The sequence below is a fragment of the Mobula birostris genome, chromosome 29 (genome assembly GCF_030028105.1).
Source record: "Mobula birostris isolate sMobBir1 chromosome 29, sMobBir1.hap1, whole genome shotgun sequence".
NCBI lineage: Eukaryota > Metazoa > Chordata > Chondrichthyes > Myliobatiformes > Myliobatidae > Mobula > Mobula birostris.
In genome coordinates this window covers 20,519,728-20,540,761 of record NC_092398.1, presented here as the reverse complement: position 1 = coordinate 20,540,761, position 21,034 = coordinate 20,519,728, and positions in this window count along the sequence as shown.

The window sequence follows — 21,034 nt, the reverse complement described above, 5'->3', positions numbered from 1 at the left end:
GAGAGCTCGAGATCTACAGAGAGGAGGTAGGAGAGTACTAGTCAGAAGGAGATTTCCATTGAGCTGAAGTTAAATGAGACAGAATGTATGTCGGAGCGGATCGTGTGTGAAAATGGACTGGGAAAGACGCAATTGGAATAAAAGTAGACAATGCCAGAAGTCGCCCACAACTGACAAATCCCCCCGCAGAAAGCGAAAGTGTATAGGTATCTAGTCAGGAGTGACAATGAGCAGAAAATCAAATTAATTTTCACGGTGCTGGGAGAGAGGGTGTGGGTTCTCTGGGCTTAGGAATTATGTATTAGACGATAAAACTAAGGGTCAACTGCAGTTTTAGATTGCCGCTTGAAATGAATTTGAGACAGTTTAAGACCTGTTATTTTTAAACTTATTGCTCCGTATTACAGATTTAACAGTAAAATTTTCTCGGCATTGCACTGTCTTCTTTAGCTTCATTCGTAATTTGCAAAGTCCATGCCGCCAGCGAGCCTTACGTCTGTGGTGGGAAAGCTGTTGGAAAAGATTCATGGAAATAGCATCTATGGGCATTTGGAGAATCATGGTCTGATAAGGGGCAGTCAGCATGGCTTTGTGAAGAACAGATCGTGTCTAACAAGACTGACAGAGTTCTTTGAGAGGGTGAACAGGCATATAGATGAGGGTAGTGCAGTGGATGCGATCTAAACGGAATTTAGTAAGGCATTTGACAAGGTTCCACACGGTAGGCCTATTCCGAAAGTCAGAAGGCATGGGATCCAGGGAGGTTTGGCTAGGTGGATTCAGAATTGGCTCACCTGCAGAAGCAGAGGGTCGTGGTGGAGGGAGTGCATTCAGATTGGAGGATTGTGGCTAGTGGTGTCCCATAAGGATCTGTTCTGGGACCTCTGCTTTTCGTGATTTTTATTAACGAAAAGGATGAGGAGTAGAAGGGTGGGTTGGCAAGCTTGCAGACGACACAAAGGTTGGTGGGGTTGTGGCTAGTGTAGAGGATTGTCGAAGATTTCAGAGAGACATTGATAGGATGCAGAAGTGGGCTGAGAAGTGGCAGATTGAGTTCAACCCGGAGCAGTGTGAGGTGGTACACTTTGGAAGGACAAAGTCCAAGAGAATCTACAAAGTAAATTAGATTAGATTATGAGGACACAGAGTTCTCTTTTATTTTCATTTCGTAATGCATACATTAAGAAATGATGCAATGTTTATCCAGAATGATATCACAGAAACACATGACAAGCTTACTGAAAAACGGACAAAAAACACATAATTATAATATATCGTTAAAACAGTGCAAAGCAATACCGTAACATGATAAAGAACAGACTATGGGCACGGTAAAAAGTCTCAAAGTCTCTCTAAAGTCCCATCATCTCACCTAGATGGTGAACCTCCAGCGCCGCAAACTTGCCGTTGCAGCATCCTGGAAGTATCCAACCACAGCCTGACTCCGAGTCCGTCCGAAAACTCCGAGCCTCCGACGAGCTCTCCGACACCGAGCACCAAGCACCATCTCTGCCGAGCACTTTGACCCCGGCCCCGGCAACAGGCAATAGGCAAATTCGAGGATCTGGGGCCTTGCCCTCCGGAGATTCTCGATCGCACAGTAGCAGTGGCAGAGAAGCGGGCATTTCAGAAGTTTCTCCAGGTGTTCCTCCGTGTTTCTCACGGCTCTCTCCATCCAATCAGGATTGTGCAGGGCCCCCAAGTTAACACATAGGATATGTGTTATAGGATGGCGTCGCGTCGCCATCTTATCCTCCCTCCTCGTTGTCCTCGTTCTGCAGGATACTTGGTAGTGTGTAGGAGCAGAGGGATCTGGGGGTACATGGCAATATATCCATGAAAGTTGCGTCACAGGTAGATAGTGTGGTTAAAAAAAGCTTATGGGGTGTTAGCTTTCGTTACTCGAGCGATCGAGTTTAAGAGTCGCGGGGTAATGATGCAGTTCTATAAAACTCTGGTTAGGCCACACTTGGAGTAGTGTGTCGAATTCTGGTCACCTCACTATGGGAAAGATGTGGAAGCATTGGAAAGAGTACAGAGGAGATTTACCATGATGCTACATGGTTTAGAGAGTATTGATTATGATCAGAAATTAAGGGGGCTAGGGCTTTACTCTTTGGGGAGAAGGAGGATGAGAGAAGACATGACAGAGCTATACAAGATATTAAGAGGAATAGATGGAGTGGACAGCCAGCGCCTCTTCTAACTCTAGGTTTTGGGTGGAAATCTGATGAAATCAGTCTCGGCTCGAAATGTCGACTCTTTAAAGGCGGCATCCCAAAAAATGAGTCTACCTCAATGAGCCGTCGAAGCGGAAGAAGCGCTGGGTTCGCTGGCTGCCGCCAGCGCCAACGAGTCACTTAAAATGCGGTGAGATTTAATGGTGGTATAGAAAGTTATGAGGATTTTAGATGGTATAAATGCATGCAGGCTTCTTTTGTTGAGGTTGGGTGAGACTGGAACTGGAGTAATGAGTTAGGGGTGAAAGGTGAAATGTTTACTAGGAACATTATAGGTAAGCTATGGACACAGAGGTGGCAACCGTGTGGAAAAAGCTTCCAGCGGACGTGCCAGGTTTGATTTCAGGACTAAAGAGACATTTGATAGGAACAGGGATAAAAGGAGTGTGGAGTGTCAGTTCAGGGTGCAGGTGATTGGGACTAGGAAGACTGACAGATCGGCACTGAATAGATGACACGAAGAACATATTTGTGTGCTGTAGTACTCTACAACTTTATGCCATTCTCTCTAATTAGGGACATCCTGGTCAATCCCTCTGCATCTTTTCCAACTTCCCCATATTCTTCCTCTATTGAGGAGGCCAAGACTGATCACAATACTTCAATGCACACATAGTCCAGACTATTCTCGAACTGCAAGATTCCCACGTGGCTCATAAAGCCAATCCCGTTATTAATGAAGGCAGGCGCACATTACACCTTCTCAACAACCCTATGAACTTTCCGATAAATTAGGTGGATCTGCGGACCTGAAGCACAGCCTCCCCATGCCCGTCCACACTGCTGAGAACCCTGATATTAACCTTGCACTCTCCCTTCACTTTTGAACTACCAATCCAAGCTGCTTCCGCATTGAACGGTACATTTTCATCATATACTTTCATAACCTTTCACTAACTTCTACACTACCAACAACACCACCACCCTTCGTGGCATTTGCAAATTTCTCAACACAGGATTTGAATTGCACAATTAAATCATTTATGAAACTCTTAAAGAGTACGGATCGCTGAGGAGATTACCAATGAAACAATAGTCACGGAATATGCTCCATCTGTCACCACACTCTGCCTTCTTTCGCTAATCTAATCCTGAATGTCGAACAGCATACTAAAATCCATGGGCATAAATACACTTCATTTCATCAATTTGTTTTTCCTACTTTTGGCAGAATTCAGTCGGGTTCGTAAGACACGAACTCTCCATGACAAAACCTTTGTGACTATCACTAACCAGACGAAGCTTCTCGAAATGCTTTTAAGTCTTGTCTCGAACAATCTTCTCCTATTTTATGGCTAATGTTACCGTTAGTCAGGCTGGTCTGCAATTCCCAGTATTGCTCGTATTAACTTTCTTGAACCCAAGAGAAGTGACATTTTCCGCACTTCACTCCATAGCTCCTGCTCCTGTGTCCGGGGGATTAAAGGATTATCGCAAAGGCACTGAAATATCGTCCTTAGTTCCGGTAGCAACCGGGGGAAAATCCAATCCGGCTCTGAGGTTATGCTAAGCGAAATGTTATATTTTGCTTGTTTCAGAACATCCTCTTTATTACCATCAATATGTTGCAGCTTATTAGTCTGTTCGCTGCTGACATCACATCGCGCCGTCTGTGAATTCTGAGGCGAGAAATTCTTTAAAACACCCCACCGTTTGTAAAACAGCCAGCTCTTCCGACTCCAGGCACACGTTTCCCTGGGTTATCCTTTATCTCTTCCAGCCTCACTGCAGTAATCCTCTTCGTCTTCACATACGCATAGAACGCCTTGATGATCCTCCGCGCAAGCTTTTTTCATGGCCCTTTTTAGCTCTCCTTAGACCGTTCATAATCTAATCACTGAATTCCTTATAACTCCTGTGAGCACCCATTGATACACGCTTCGTATGTTTTTCCTTCCGTTTGACTCAATGCTCCACTTCTGTTTGTTAACTACGATCGGTTACCACCCCATCCTTAACCTGCCTCAACGTGGCAATGTCTACGTGTATCCATAAACAACTTCCACATTGCCATCAATATATTTGTTCTCAATTTACGCCCACATGTCCGGACTACTAACAATATAATTCGCGGACCACAATAAAAAACATTTCCATGCGGTCCGCTCTTACCCCTTTCCAAGTGTGTAGTGAAGATCTCAGAGTTGATAGATTGATATGTGGACACTTTAGTGATTCCAATGAAAATTACAGTGTCACAGTGGCATTGTATGGGCACAGATATAAATATTGGAAGGGTGAGTCGTAAAAGGAATAAAAATGAAATTACCTAAAACTGTCTAACAGGAGGGGCAATCACTTCCACACCTATTGGATAACTCATTATCGAACCTACTGGTCGAGAGTAATAATAACAACATAGAGTGCAGTGGTCTTAGTCTATCACTAAAAGTGCTCCTCTATTCGATCAATGCGGCATGCAGAAGGTGAAAAACAATCTCCAGAATTCACAGGAATTGCGGCAGTGTCTTTTATTGTATCACAGCCTCAGGAGTGTCCAGTTCGAATGGGTTCTAATCTGTTCATTGAACCTGTTGTCATCACCCGTATTGATGCCATTGCCGCAGTACACCACAACAAAGAAGATTTTACCGCCGACAACAGAGTGGTAGAACATGTGAAGGAGAGGCCTGCATACTCCATAGGACTCCAGTCTCTTCAGGAAGCAGAAGAGACTTTGACTATTAGTTTACAAAGCTTCTGTGTTTATCTTTCACTCAAGTCTGCATCCAGGTGCAACCCCAAGCCCTTGTAGGTTCTCATCATCAATAGCAATACGGAACAGTGCAGATTTAGTCCTCGTAAAGTCCATCAGTGCATCCTTTGTCTTACTAACGCTGAGCTGCTGATGATTTAGGTTGCAGCATTTGACAAAGTCCTCAATCAGTGCCTTGTTTTCATTCTACCGAGCACTCTTTATACAGCCAACTATTGCTGAGTCTTTAAAGAATTTCTGCAGCTGCAATTGTGGTCAATGTCTGGGAAATGCTCTCTCGCCGAGAAAATTGTCACATGACCAGGCCCATTGCTCTGTACCATTTCCAGTATGGTTTCTCCTCTTCTGGGCCTGCCTACGTATAGTGTCAGGTACCGTTCTTGGACACACCAAGCAAATCTTACACTTTCTAAGCCTTTGCTCTGAGAAGGAGCTAATTAATGTTCAGGAAATTATTATTGTTGCAACTTTCCATAACCTGACTCCCTATTTGTTCCATGAATTTCAGTTTCTCCTGAGGGATGGGTTTAATGCTGCAAAAAGAGCGACTGCTCCCTGCCTCTTGCTAACTTCCACCCATGATGCCCACCGTTTTACAGCTTCGATACTATCCCCGGTGAGCAATGTCCTTCACCCACATATATTATCTCACTCATTTTCCGTTTTGAAACTTCTATTCCCAAACATTCAGCAGCCGTGTCTACTTTTGTGGCAGAACCAGGTTAACATAATGGCCACAATATCGAAGCTCCAATTGGTTTGCCGTACACTAAGTTCATCGCCTTTGTTTCTGACAGTTGTTGCATAAGTCACATTCATTTCAAACCACCTACCCGATTTTATTTACGCCATATCAACTGCCCGTCTTTTTTTCATAGTCTCGCTATACTTTGCACCCACAGTTCCTTCACGACAGCTGCACAAAGATCTGACCTGCCACCCTGCTCACGAGCCGCCTGCATATATTTTATGCTCTGATGAATACGTCGTTGTGGAGACTTCAGAACTTTCCCACTGAAAGACCCTTCCCCCTCTTTAAAATAGAATGTCAAGCAAAAGGTCGAGTTTATTCTCATATGCAGAAATACATGTATGCAGTGGTGGAATGAAACACATACTTGCTGAAGATTTACACGTATGTACGAAGTCTTCAGAAAAAAAACATATATACAAGAAATAAAGCATGCAGTGAATGTCTTAACCGACTATTTTATCATATTCTCAATTACATATATGCACAACTGGAAACGCACATAACAACAAATCTGTAGCACTCACAAGAAAAAACAATATATCGAGTCCCACCTGGATGATGTCAAATAACAGATATACAGGAATATTGTTCTGCTGAATGTGCCTATAATATGTTATCGTAAGGACTAGGGAAACCGCTATTTCAAAGATTATTAAAACTTAATGAACTCCAGTGGAAATAAATCTGCAATAATAATATTAAATAGACAAATAATCGTGTTTCTGATTCCATAACTCATTGGTCTACATTTCTTTGTATAATACATGGATTCTGGTTGACATTCATTCTTTTGTGTTGCCCTTCCATCAGCCACAACGAACAGGGTCTTCGTGATGTATGAGTCAATGGTGCTGGTCCGAACAATCAAATTGTCGTCGCTTATGTGTCGAATCAACTTGCTCTATTGAAGCAAATCAGTCATACAGTGAGATATAAACACAGCAGTGTACGAAGCCGACATTGAAAATAAACACTTTCGAAGAATAACGTTAAATCGGCGAATCTCGTTTGCGTTTTATTGACAAACTAAAACAATTGAATGTAAAGATATATTTTAATTCATTCCTCAGCTTCTCCCTGAACTTCTGCTGTGTTAGTCCGTAGATATAAGTGTTGGTGCATGTGCAGAGAAACTCCAGCATAAAGCCAACCTGCTGTAGGATATATCTTGGGTTGGTGTGGAATCTGCTTGTGCAGGTATAATTTTCCACTTGCCAGGTCATAGAATATACAACTCTGGGTGTCCACAGTAAAATGAAATTGGTTGATATAGCGAACAATAAAACAATCGACTTTCTCCTGCTTTCCACCTCTGCATCCTTCTGATTGTCGCTAATATTCCGCAGTACCCGGCGGACTTTATTTGCCGCAATAATATGCCTGGCAGTTAATGTGTTGAACAGAAGCATTAAGCAGATTGGAGCCACTGCAGTCAGAATACCGTCACATAACTGGTATGCTCTCCAGAAGGGTGACGTTAAGAATGCTGTTGTGACGAGACAGCGTTTAGAATGCACAGCAAAGTAAAATGGCAGAGCTTTTGCGTAACACGCCGCACACACAGTTACCACCATCATAATCGCTGTTTTCTCGGAGCAGTATCTTTTTCGCAGCTTCTGACAGCAGATGGCGATGCAGCGATCGAAAGTAAAGGCGACCGTAAACCGACCGTAAACTTCAGAAAAGAACGATGTTGACGAAATACGGCCGCTGTCTGGGGAGCGTAACGGCATGGGCTGGAGCTAACGCTAGGCGTGATATGAGGCGAGCCACAGTGGTGCCCTGCTGACTATGCCAAAAGACAGGGGAAGGAATGACTCTCTCTCTCTCTCTCTCTCTCTCTCTCTCTCTCTCTTTCTCTCTCTCTCTCTCTCTCTGTCTCTGTCTCTCTCTCCTTCTCTCTCTCTCTGTGTTAGTAATAGGAGAGAGAGAGATGCCCTGAAGCGAAAAAATGGGAAAATTGAAATGCTGACGTGTCGAGGGATGGGAGCGGATCGTGTGTGAAAATGGACTGGAAAAGACGCAATTGAAATAAAAGTAGACAACGCCAGAAGTCGCCCACAGCTGATGAATCCCCCGCAGAAAGCGAAGCTGTATAAATATCTAGTCAGGACTGCCAATGAGCAGAAAATCTAATTTAGTTTAAGGCTGCTGGGAGAGAGGGAGTGCGTTCTCTGGACTTAGGACAAATGTATTAAACGATAAAACTAAGTATCTACTGCAGACAGCTGTTTTACATTTCCGCTTTCAATGAATTTGAGACAGTGTAAATCCTGAGCTTTTTTAACTTATTGCTGTCGTATTAAAGTTTTAGCAATAAAATTATGTCAGCAATGCACTCTCTTCAATCGGAATTTGCAAAGTGCCGCCAGTGCACATGAGTTTTTTGTGAGGCAATGAGATCCTACAGCATTCCTGCGGGCTGTTCATTGATATAACGGTAACGCATGGCAGAATAATCACGAGACTTTGAAACAGAGTATGAAATTAGATTTCCTTCAGTTCGCAATCTCCGGGCTCTACCGTCTGGTAGCGGTTAGTCCGATTCTATTACAGCTCTGGGTATTAGAGTTTGGAGTTCAGTCCCTACGCTCTTTGACTGGAGTTTGTACGTCCTACTGGTGGATTGCGTGGATTTCCCCAGAGTGCCCCAGTTTCCAAATATGTCTAAGAACTACCGGTTAGCAAGTTAATCGGACATTGTTCCGTGATAAGTTAAGAAATAGTTCGGTGTTTGCTGGCGGTACCGCTGGAATGGGCAAAAAGAGCCTATTCCGTGATTTATCTCCAAATAAAATTCGTTCTTGTTATTCTCTGCATTGCTGCATCCCCGAGCCTTCTGTGGTCACTGATCCATCCAAGCTACAGATCAGTCAACAGCAAAAGAAGAAATTACTCGTTGCGACAAATATCTTATTTTTGCAACTTTACAAAATGTGACTCGAACTGCTGCTATAGTGTTTATTTGGTTATGAGGAGTCCACATAATACTTCCAATAGAACAATTGCTCCCTTCTTTTTTCCGACTCCCGAACATGAGCTGCTGTCTTTATACACTAAGTTTTTAATACAGTTGAACTCCTAACTGCTCAAGTGGTGGCTTCAAGGGGGAATGTTCATTAACAAAGAACACATGGAGGAACTCAGGACTTCAGGCTGTATCTATGCAAAGGAATAAGTAGTGGAGGTTTTATCCGTGACTTGATGAAGTCAGTATCGTCTCAAAACGTTGACTCTTTAAAAACTCCGTTCAAAGTTTAAAACATATCTATTTTCAAAGAATGTATACATTATGCAGCTTTGAGGTTTGTATTCTTGCAGATAGCCACAAACCAAGAGAACACCATGGAACTTGTTTCTAAAAACGAACTCATACAAGATGACCATCAAACGTGCGAAGACAAAAACAAAACATGCAAGCAGCAAATACCGAGCAGGAAAACGAAACATCAAACCGCAGAATCTCCAAAAGTAACTCCACCATCTACGAGCCGTCGAGACGAAAGATTCTGGTCCTGGAGCTGTATGCTGCCACAACCACTGACTCACTCAGAATGACGGAAGGTTTAATAGCGGTGTGGAAAATTATGACGGGTACAGATAGTATAAATGCAATCAGGCCTTTTCAGTTGACGTTGCGTGAGACTAGCTTTAGAGTATTGAGTTATGGTGGAAAGATGATATGTTTAATAGAAAGATGAGTTGCAAGCTCTGTATAGAGAAGGTGGTAAGTGTGTAGAATGAGCTACTAGCGGACGTGCCAGGTTGGATTTCAAAACTGAAGAGAAATTTGATAGCGACATAGATGGAAGGAGTGTGGAATGTCAGTTCATGGTGCAGGTCCTTGGGTCTAGGGACGTTGACAGATCGGCAGAGATAGATGACCTGAAGGCCTTGCTTCTGTGCTGTAGTGCTACATAACTTTATGACATTCACTCAAATTTGGCATTATCCTGGTCAATACTCACAGCATCTTTTCAATTTTTCCACATTTTCCCATTTTGAGCAGACCAGAACTAATTGGTTTTGAAGAGTGTGCCTACAAAATGCATGTTACCGTAAGGACGAAGGCAGCAGCTATTTCAAAGACTATTAAAGCCTAAAGAACTCCAGTGGAAGGAAATCTCAAATAATAATATTAAACAGACAAGCAATCATGTTTCTGATTCCGTATATCATTAATCTACATCTATTTGCATAATATATATGGATTCTGGTTGACATTCATTCGTTTGTGTTGCTCTTCCATCAGCCACAATGAGCAGGAGTTTCATGACGTATGAGTAAACGGTCCAGGTTCGAAGAATCAAATCGTCGTGCTTATTGTGCCGAATCAACTTGCTCTATTGAAGCAAATCAGTCATACAGTGAGATGTAAACACAGCAGTGTACGAAGCCGACATTGAAAATAAACAGTTTCTACGAATAACGTTAAATCGGCGAATCTCGTTTGCGTTTTATTGACGAAGTAAACCAATTTAATGCAAACACATATTTTAATCCATTCCTCAGCTTCTCCCTGAACTTCTGCTGTGTTAGTCCGTAGATAGACGTGTTGGTGCAAGTGCAGAGAAATTCCAGCATAAAACCTACCTGCTGTAGGATATACCTTGGGTTGGTGTGGTATCTGTCCGTGTAGGTATAATTTTCTATTTGCCAGTTCATAGAGTATACAACACTGGGTGTCCACAGTAAAATGAAATTGCTTGATATAGCGAACAATAAAACTATCGACTTTCTCCGGCTTTCCACTTCTGCATCCTTCTGATTCTCACTAATATTCCGCAGTGCCCGACGGACTTTATTGGCCGCGATAATATCCCTGGCAGTTAATGTGTTAAACAAAATTATTAAGCAGATTGGAACCACTGCAGACAGAATACCGTCACATAACTGGTATGCTCTCCAGAAGGGTGACGTTAAGAATGCCATTGTGGTGACACAGCGTTTTGAATGCACAGCAAAGTAAAATGGCAGAGCCTTTGCGTAACACGCTACACACAGAGTTACCACCATCATAATCGCTGTTTTCTCGGTGCAGTATGGTTTTCGCAGCTTCTGACAGCAGATGGCGATGTAGCGATCAAAAGTAAATGCGACCGTAAACCAAACGGAACAGTCAGAGTTTGCGACACGCAGAACAATTATTACAGCACACACCGGAGTTCTGAACAGGAAATTAGCAAAGACATAGATAAAATTAACTTGTTCGAAAATAACAGCCACGATGACGACCATCAAATCTGCTACTGCCATGGCCACCAAGTAGCGGGTGATGCATTTGGAAAGGCCGCATTTTCCCCGGGATAGGATCACAATCGCCGTTAGATTAACTGAAAAAAATATAATGCATGTTAATATATCTCCTAGTTCCCACTTTGGTGACTGTGAATTGAGTTACTTAGTAAGACTATAATATACAGGAGAAGGTAAGACTCATAGTGCACCGGCATCTTTCAGCAGATTTATGCTGTGAAGTAAAATGACCCAGAAGAAACCTAGGTGCAGTGTTGTGTTTTAAATAACAGCCGAAAACCTTCCGTTTTGTTCTGTCAAATGTGGTACCTGTTGCACCCAGCTAGAGGCAGATCGAACGCATTTCCATTATTTAAAGGTATTGGTTACTTACACGGAACAGAACATACACTGGGCGACTTATTTGCAATTCATATTATTAAACTTTATGGCGTGCTTTAAATTAACTACCGAAGATGGAATAAATATATCTTAAATGGTCTCTGTCGACTCAGTGGAACATATTGCATCTGCCAGCCGAGCTATTTCTCGTTTTCAGAGGTAAGACTTTGATCTCACTAGATGCTAAACGGCTGTCAACTCTGCCCGGGACGGGATATCAAATAATTCCCGTTGACAAGAGCCTTTATTCTTCAGCTGTTCGCCCTTGCGGTACGGAGATACTAGCAAACTCTAGAAGCCTGAGGCTCGTGTCACTGCTTACGGGACAATAGTATGCTTGTTTGAAGAAACACAGAGAAATGTGCCTTAAATTTTCTTTTTTTTTAAAAAAGAAACGAAAGCAAATCAACTCAGTAAGGAAACAGATTTGTTTATAGATTTCCAGCAAGCGCTCATCAGAATAACACAGAAGCAAACTTCGAAATAAATATACTTCAGAGTGACGATAACATTGATATGTTAATGTGAGGAATTCGAAAACGTGATGAAAAGACATCACAATTTGGATTTTCTTTAATTCTATGGAAAACTTGCATGTGGCGAATTCTGCAAGACAATACATGCCTTCATCCCGGACACTTCAATGGCAAGTGATTGCTTTGTGAGTGTATAATCGTATCTGCGTTTGAAAAGGCAACCCACTGAAAACTCCATTCACATGGCGAGGGAGTAACCGATTAAATCAAACACTGCCTTCTTGTCCGCTCACTCAGCTGTCCTTGCCGATATATTGAATACAATCATGATGGGACTGCCCAGGTGTAGCTGGGTGTACGGAATTGTATTGAAAACTGTACTCAATTTCCCACGCATTTTCACACCAGTTCGGTATCATTAATTATATTGTAGAACATAATATTTGCATTTTCTTCTCATACAGTTCCCATTTTCTGGAATAATATAATAGAGTAAACATCTCGGGGGTCAGATAAAGCGAATGTCGAAAGCCGTCAGTGGAGTCCTTAGGCTCAACCACAGCAATACCAGTCAGTTCCAGCACCTTACCAGGAATGCCGACAGCGGCGAGTACAGGATAGTAAATTCTGACGATGTCGTAAATTGCTGGATATCCCATTCTGTATCTGAATCACCGATGAGCTGTATAATCTGCGCACACACCTTCTTCAAGTAATTCTTGGACACAACGAGTATCGTCAATTTATAGGAGTACCCCTTAAATCATTATATCTACAGACCACTGAACAAACACTTAGTCTCAACTATTTTTATCATTATGAAATTGTGCAATAGATTTAACTCTTCAGGTGATTGTACTTGAATGTTTTTTTGGCAAGAGCTTCCATGGAGAACGCTGCATGTTGTATTCTGCATCACCAGGTTCGCGCCGACTGACCAGGGTGGTTTTCCCCATTGATCGCTTAATAATTTTAATAACAAGTTACAACGCATTAAATATCTTTTCACTTACACCACTAGGAATTGTATTAAGAAAGTTTAATGTCGCATGTGATTAAAAACTCCCTGCAAGCGGTTAACTTATGTGGCGTTTTATCTCTTCAGTAAAATTCGTTCTGGAAGCGATAGTCAAAAGCTGATCTGTTTTGCTTATATCCGCATGCTCGTAAAATGAAAAACTGCAGTTAACCTGATAACGACCTGTTATGCCCCTCACAGATAACAGTGTGAAGGGAAGTTGTGATAGACCCTGGTTCTGTACAATGCACAATGAGTCCGCAAACGCCATGTATGCACTGTGTGCTTGTCGGAATTCCCCCGCTCGAAGTTGCGATTGGAATAAACCAGTAATACCAATTTTGTGTATAATGTTTAGCGAGAAACTGTGGTCTCCTTGTTATCCAGAACGTTGTTTCATGTTCTTACATTGATTACAGAAATAATTTGATTCTCTCTCACACTTACGTTTAAGAACAGTTCTTAAAATATATAAACTATACCAATTTTGTGAAATTCCTACAATACCTGATGAAGCATTGGTGTACTATTGTCAAATATAGATTAAAACTAAAAAGAAGAATACGGTTGTTATCAAAGTTAACCGGGACAGCTTCCATTAGAATAGGTCCGAAATCTCCTTACAATTGAGAAATGAGTGTGCTTGCTCTTAACTCTAGTTTTACCAACTTTAGTTGAGCTAAGATAAATTTGCTGTTTGAGATACAAAGATGTCTACCGGTTCGGTTTGCGCCGTCATTGTCCTGAGCTCGCCAGAGCTCGCCCAGAGCAAGCGCTGGTACAGATACCTGTATCAGATAGTGTAAGCATAACGCAAGTGTTGCACTGCTGAACACTTCCACTCAAGCAGTTTACACAAGTAGGACTCGCGTGATTTGGACTTGAGAAGCAAACACATTCATATTGCGTGTATATCATTGAGTAGTGCAGGTTGAGTCTGACACGAGAGCATACAGGGGCAAACTTCATATAGGTTGTGACACAACATCCGGTCATGCCAGTAGAACCACAGAACAATTACAGAATCCCAAAAGATATATTAAACAAAGTAATTCATGAACTTGCAGAAGAGCAAGAAAGAAATCAACCTAAAGACCACAATCATACTATGCAAGACAATAAGGAAGGTTTCACCAACTGATGTGTTGATGAAATTAAAATTATGAAAATGGGCAGCTCCAGAACCTGATAGTAAATCCTCAGAATGAGGAGGAAGACGCTAAGCTTACAGACAAAATGCTCCTAACCTTGACCACAACACGAAAAGGATCTGTTGGCAGGGAGCAATCAAATTGACCCTTTATGCTAAAATAGAAAACGTCATCAAAATTTTCAAAATTGTTTCATATTCTCAACAATACTGCCACACTACTGAGGAAAGCGAAATATTTGAAGAACTGAACATAAAAACAGGCTGCGCAGCATCATCAACAGTGTCGTGCAATGACTCTAAAATGGGGGCATCATCAATGGAAACCAACATCTGACGAATGAAATGAGTACATCGAAATAGCAGAAGACACGAGGAAATAAAGTTGAAGCCTGAAGAGCAGAAAGAACTCGCCTACTGGAGAATAAAATGAGCATTACAAAAACATGGTAGAATTTATAGACACAATAAAACTTGGTGTATACTAGCGGTGATTGATAAGTTCGTGGCCTAACGTAGAAGGAGATGAGTTATTAACTTCAAACTTTCTGCATAATCACTCAAGGAGTTGACCTGCATGTGCATGTGACGAGGGCTGTATAACTCATCTCTTTCTACCTTATCAGTCACCCATCTGTGGTCACTTTCTGGAGGTACACTATCCGTATGCTCCGCGACCACTCGACCAAGTGTGTAAATGTAGGAGGGGACTATGTTGAATAATAAATGTGCTACGTTTTCTAAAATTAACTCCTTCTACCTTAGGCCACGAACATATCAATTATCCGTCGTACAAAGCCAGAGGAAGTAGACACATCAAATGCGTCAGTCAGAATTATGAAAACATAATTATCAGTTGAGAAACGATGTACATCGTTTATAAAGGACACTGACATCTAATGGAACGCACACAAGTGGTACCAACCCAAACACAGAATTATGACAAACATGGAAATTATGAACTATAGGTCTAATATCTGTTAAACACAGTGAAGTACAATCGAAAAACAAGTGTAATTCGGGAGGAAAATGAAAGCACCGCAAAAACGACGACATTTGATCACCCAAGTATGCAAAGAATATGATGAAAGCGAGTATAAAACTATTAGCATCTGGAAAGGTACCGTCAGTAATAATGTTGATACGTCTTGATATAAAAAAGTTACTTGCTACATCTTTACGCATTAATGCATTTCAATATTTTTCATAAACATCGTGAAAAAGTGCCGAAATCAGGAAATAATATCTAATAACTAAAGTAAAAATGACAAATAACCCATCAAAATATGTCATATTTCATGTTTCCGAACTAGTTATAACATCGCTACTCTATGCATCTCGCAGCTAATCCACACTAATTTAGATTAGAGTAATATACTTTCAGAGGAGCAAAAAGTATGATGTGATTGTGCGGAAGGATGTCAAAACCGATAAACTCTGCCATTCTCAATCAAGCCCAAATGAAAAGCAACTATATTTCACGTTTCCACAAGTACGACCAAAGTTTTGTTAATCGTGTCCCACGCTTATGGCTTACTGATATTCTTAATACCGATATAAACTATAGCCAGTTCTTGTGAAATTCATACAACAACATTTGAATTATTGGCGTCTGATAATCACGCTACCATCAACCACAAAATTAATACCACTGTTTTCTAAACAAACCGAGACATTTTGCAGGGCTACTCTCTAAGCCCACTATAATTTTGGCTAGCTTTAAATCAGTCCTCTCATATACTAAATCGGGCGAGAATAGGATATCAATTACGAAACACCAAATACCAAACTATTCGATGATTTGATCTTATATTCATCGTCATCCGTCAAACTAATGCAGTTTATCGACACGGTAAAGTAGTCTCTAAAGATGTAATAATGAACTTTGGAGGAGATAAGTGCCGAAACCTAAACGTAACTAGAGTCACAGTAGAGATAGTAGAACAGAAAACGGATCTATCGACTTTTGAAAGATCATCGCTAATCCATCCGCAATCTCCACAGATACTTCTTTCAGAACACGAGGGTGCATTCCATCTGGTCCGGGAGATTTATCTACCGTTAGACTATTCAGCTTCCTGAGTACTTTCTTTGTCATAATTCTGACTCCACACACTTCTGTTCCCTGCCACCCTTCAGTGTCCGGTATACTGCTGATGTCTTCCTCAGTGAAGACTGATGCAAAATACTCGTTCAGTTCCTCCGCCATCTCCTTATCTCCCTTTACAATTTCTCCAGCATAATTTTCTATCGGTCCTATATCTACTTTCACCTGCCTTTTAGTCTTTATATACTTGAAGAAGCTTTTCGTATCCCCTTTGATATTATTTGCTAGCTTCCTTTCATAGTTAATCTTTTCCCTCTTAATGACCTTCTTAGTTTCCTTTTATAAGCTTTTAAAAACTTCCCAATCCTCTGTCTTCCCACTAATTTTTGCTTCCTTGTATGCCCTGTCCTTTGTTTTAACTTTGGCTTTGACTTCTCTTGTCAGCCACTGCCGCATCCTTTTTCCATTCGAACATTTCTTCTTTTTTTGGAATATACCTGTCTTGCACCTTCCTCACTTCTCGCATAAACTCCAGCCACTGCTGCTCTGCCGTCCTTCCCGCCAGTGTCCCTTTCCTGTCAACTTTGGTCAGTTCCTCTCTGATGCCACTGTAATTGACTCCTCTGAAATACCGGCACATCAGATTTCGGCTTCTCTTTTTGAAATTTCACAATGAACTCAATAATGTTATGATCTCTGCCTCCTAAGGGTTACTTCACCTCAATCTCTCTAATCACCTCCGGTTCATTACACAATACCCAATCCAGTACAGCCGATCCCCTAATTGAAGGGTACATACAAACATCATCTGTGTTAACAACAGAATATGAAACCACAGGTTGAACTGCAGAGTATGAAGTTAGATTTCCTTCAGTTCGCAATCTTGGGGCTCTACCGTCTGGTAGGGGTTAGACCGACTCTATTACAGCTCTGTGTATTAGAGTTTGGAGTTCAATCCAGACGCCCTTTGTCTGGAGTTTGTACGTCGTACTCGTGGATTGCGTGGATTTTCCCAGAGTTCCCCAGTATCCAAGCACGACCAAGACCTACCAGTTAGCAAGTTAATTGGTCATTGTCCCGTGATAAATTTAGAAATAAGTCGGTGTTTGCTGGAGGTACGGCTGGAAGGGTCAAAAGAGCCCATTCCGTGCTTTGAAATACAATTCGTTGTTGTTATTTTCTTCATTGCTGCATTCTCGGAGTCTTCTGAGGTCACCGATCTATCCAACCTACAGACCGTTCAACAGCAAAAGCAGAAATCACTCGTTACAACAAAACTTCTTATTTTTGCAAGTTTACAAAATCTGACTGGATCTGCTGCCAGGTGTTTATTTTGCTATGAGGAGTCAATGAAATACCTCCAATAGAGCAATTGCTCCCTTCTTTTTATCTGACTTCCACCCATGAGCTCCTGCCTTTATACAAGAAGTTGAAAACGGTTGAACTCCTAACTACTCAAGTGCTGGCCGCAAGGGGGAATGTTCATAACACACAACATGCTGGAGGAACTCAGCACATCAAGCAGCATCTATGGAAAGAAATATGAAGTCAAGGATTTGGTCCGTGACATGACGACGACAGTATCGTCTCAAAACGTCGACTCTTTAAAAACTCCGTTCAAAGTTCAAAGCATATTTATTTTCAAAGAATGCTTACAGTATGCAGCCTTGAGGCTTGTATTCTTACAGATAGCCACAAACCAACAGAACACCATGGAACATGTTTATAAAAACAAAACACACACAACAAGACCATCAAACGTGCGAAGACAGAAACAAAACATTCCAGCAACAAATACCGAGCAGGAAAACAAAACATCAAACCGCAGAATCTCAAAACGTAACTCCACCATCTACGAGCCGTCGGGACGAAATAAGCCCGTTCTGGAGTTGTGTGTTGCCGCAGGCACCGACTCACTCTGAATGACTGGAGTTTTAATAGCGGTGTAGAAAATTATGAGTGGTACAGATAGTATAAATGCAAGCAAGATAAGCACAAAATAATCTGCAGATGCTGTGATCAAAGTAACACTTTCAGTACGCTGGATGAACTCAGCAGGTCGGAAGCATCAGTCAGAAACGATAAATGCAAGCAGGTCTTTTCAGTTGACATTGCTTAACGCTGGCTCTAGAGCAATGAGTTAAGGGGGAAAGGTGAAATGTTTAATAGAAAGATGAGTTGTAAGCTCCGCACAGAGAAGGTGGTAAATGTGTGGAATGAGCTAGCAGCGGAGTGCCAGGTTGGATTTCAAAACTGAAGAGAAATTTGATAGGCACATGGAAGGAAGGAGTGTAATGGTGCAGGTCCTTGGGTCGAGGGACACTGACAGATCGGCCGAGATAGATCTCCTGATGGCTCTGTCTCTGTGCTGTAGTGTTCCATAACTTTATGACTTTCACTCAAATTAAGCATTATCCAGGTGAATACTCACAGCATCTTTTCTATTTTTTCCATATTTTTCCATTTTCGGGAGACCAGAACTAATTGCTTTTGATGAGTGTGCCTGGAAAATGTTAGTTACCGTATGGACGAAGGCAACAGCTATTTTTTTTTAATCTTTTTATTTTTATTTGGATAAGGAAATCACAAGCATCATGAACTTTTTTCACATGTGTAACCTTTTCCATCCTCTTAATATATGTATAAAACTATAATTATTTATACATTCCTAAGTACACATTAAGATGATATAAAAATAAATTAGACACTTAAATAGATAATTCTGTGCAGTTGAAATTCTACTCTATTAGACTAAATAATGATATTAGTTGTTAAGAAAAATAGTCATAATAATGGATTAATAATAATTTCCATATATCTCTTCTGTACCATTTCTTTCTGGTCCAAAATGTTGTTTATAAGCCAATGTAACTACCATTGTACGTGTTTATATCCTAACTTGTTCATGTTTGCTCCTACCCCGAAACATAACTAACCCATCCTTATATACCTATTTGCTTAATTTTATCATTTTTTATCCGTTTCCCAAATATTTTCCTTTACTTGTGTTAATTCTCCATTTTCCAAAAAAAACAGTAACCGAAGCAGAATATTCATTTTTATGGTATTTCTGCTTGAATTTAAACTTAAAAAGGGGATAAGATTCCATCTATGCATATCTGCTCTTATCTCTGAAATTAATGGTCCATTATTTACCTGTGACAGCGTTGAAAGATCCTTTGGCAGGGTTATTCCTAAATATTTTTAATGATTTAGCTTCGCACTATGTATCCTGCAGTTTTTTGGATGGTGTATAATTTAGGGACATAAACTGCGTTTTCTTTACATTATTTTTATAACCTGATATTTTCCCATAGTCATCCAACAATGTAAACGATCCTATAAATGATTTTTCTGGTTCACTCAGATAGACTAAAACATCATCTGCGAGTAACGCCACTTTCTGTTCAATCCCTGCCACCTTGATACCCTTTACAATTTCCCTCTGTCTTATTAGTTGGGCAAGCGATTCAATGTATAGCACAAAAGGAGAGGAGAAATTGGGCATCCCTGTCTAGTGCCTCTCTCTAAAATAAAGGAGTCAGAGAGTTCCCCATTTATCTTAATTCGAGCTGTAGGGCTGTCATATAAAGTCTGGATTACTTTAATAAACTTTTCTTGAAAGCCGAATCTTCCTAACGCTCTGTATAGGAATGCCCAACTAACTGAATCAAAAGCTTTCTCGGCGTCTAATCCCACTACCATTGTCTCTGTCCCGTTCTTAATAACCTGTTCTAGTATGTGTAGAGTTCTCATTATGTTGTCCTGTGTTTGTCTTTGTTGAATAAATCCAGTCTGGTCTAAATAGATTAGGCCAGGTAAAAGCTTTTCCAATCTGCGCGCTAATATAGATGTAAATAATTTGTAATCTAAATTAAGAACGCTAACTGGCCGATAATTACCACATTCTAGTTTATCTTTACACTCTTTAGGAATAACTGAAATAATCACTTCTCTCCAGGAAGATGGAGCATCTCCTCTCTGCAAGATCCAATTATAGGTTTTAAGTAGTAATGGGGCTAACTGTGACTTCAGTGATTTGTACCACTCTGAGGTAAACCTATCAGAACCTGGAGACTTTCCTGCCATTAATCCAGAGATGGCCACATTCAGTTCTTTGACAGTTACTGGTTCTAATAGGCATTCACTTTGTAAATTTGTAAGCTTGGGTAGATCTAAAGAATGCAATAAAGTGACAATGTAGGGCTCATTGGAGACCCGGGGTTGGGAGCACAGCTCTCGATAATATGTTTCAAAACCCTCTTGAATTTTCTCTGTTGTACTCTCCGCAAGCTTTGTCTTTGGATTCTTTATTTTATGAATTGTTTTGTCTGCTTGTTGTTTTTGTAATTTATATGCTAACAATCTAGCTGATTTTCCTCCTACTTCATAATTCTTTTGTCTCAGGTAAAGAAAATTTCTTTAAGTTTCCAATGTATAAATATCATCAACTTCACTTTGCAATTTCTTAATTTCCTGTTTTAAATTAGAATTACTTTTGTTGCTATCTACAACTTGAAGTTGTTTTAATTTTCCTTGAAGGTCTGCTAATTTTTGTGCATTGATATTTTTCATGTGAGTAGTAATGGAAATAATTTTTCCTCTCAGTACAGCTTTCAATGTATCCCATAAGATCACTGGTGATGTTTCTCCCGTGTCATTAAGGTCTAGGTGTTCTTTGCTTTCTCCCCTTAATCTCTCCATTACTTTCATGTTATTGAGTATATGTGAGTTTAGCCTCCATAGTGTTTTCCTCATTTTCCTTTCCAGGGTTAGAGACATAGAGACTGGGCTATGATCTGACAGATCAATTGTTGCAATATTACAGTTTTTTATCCTGAGTCTATCTGTATTAAAGATAAATACATAGTCTATCCTTGAATAGGCTGAATGAGGGAAAGAGTAATGTGTATAATCTTTACTAGTGGAGTGAAATTCCCTCCACACATCTATAATTCCCAACTCCTCCATCAATAAATTCATTTCCCGAATCAGA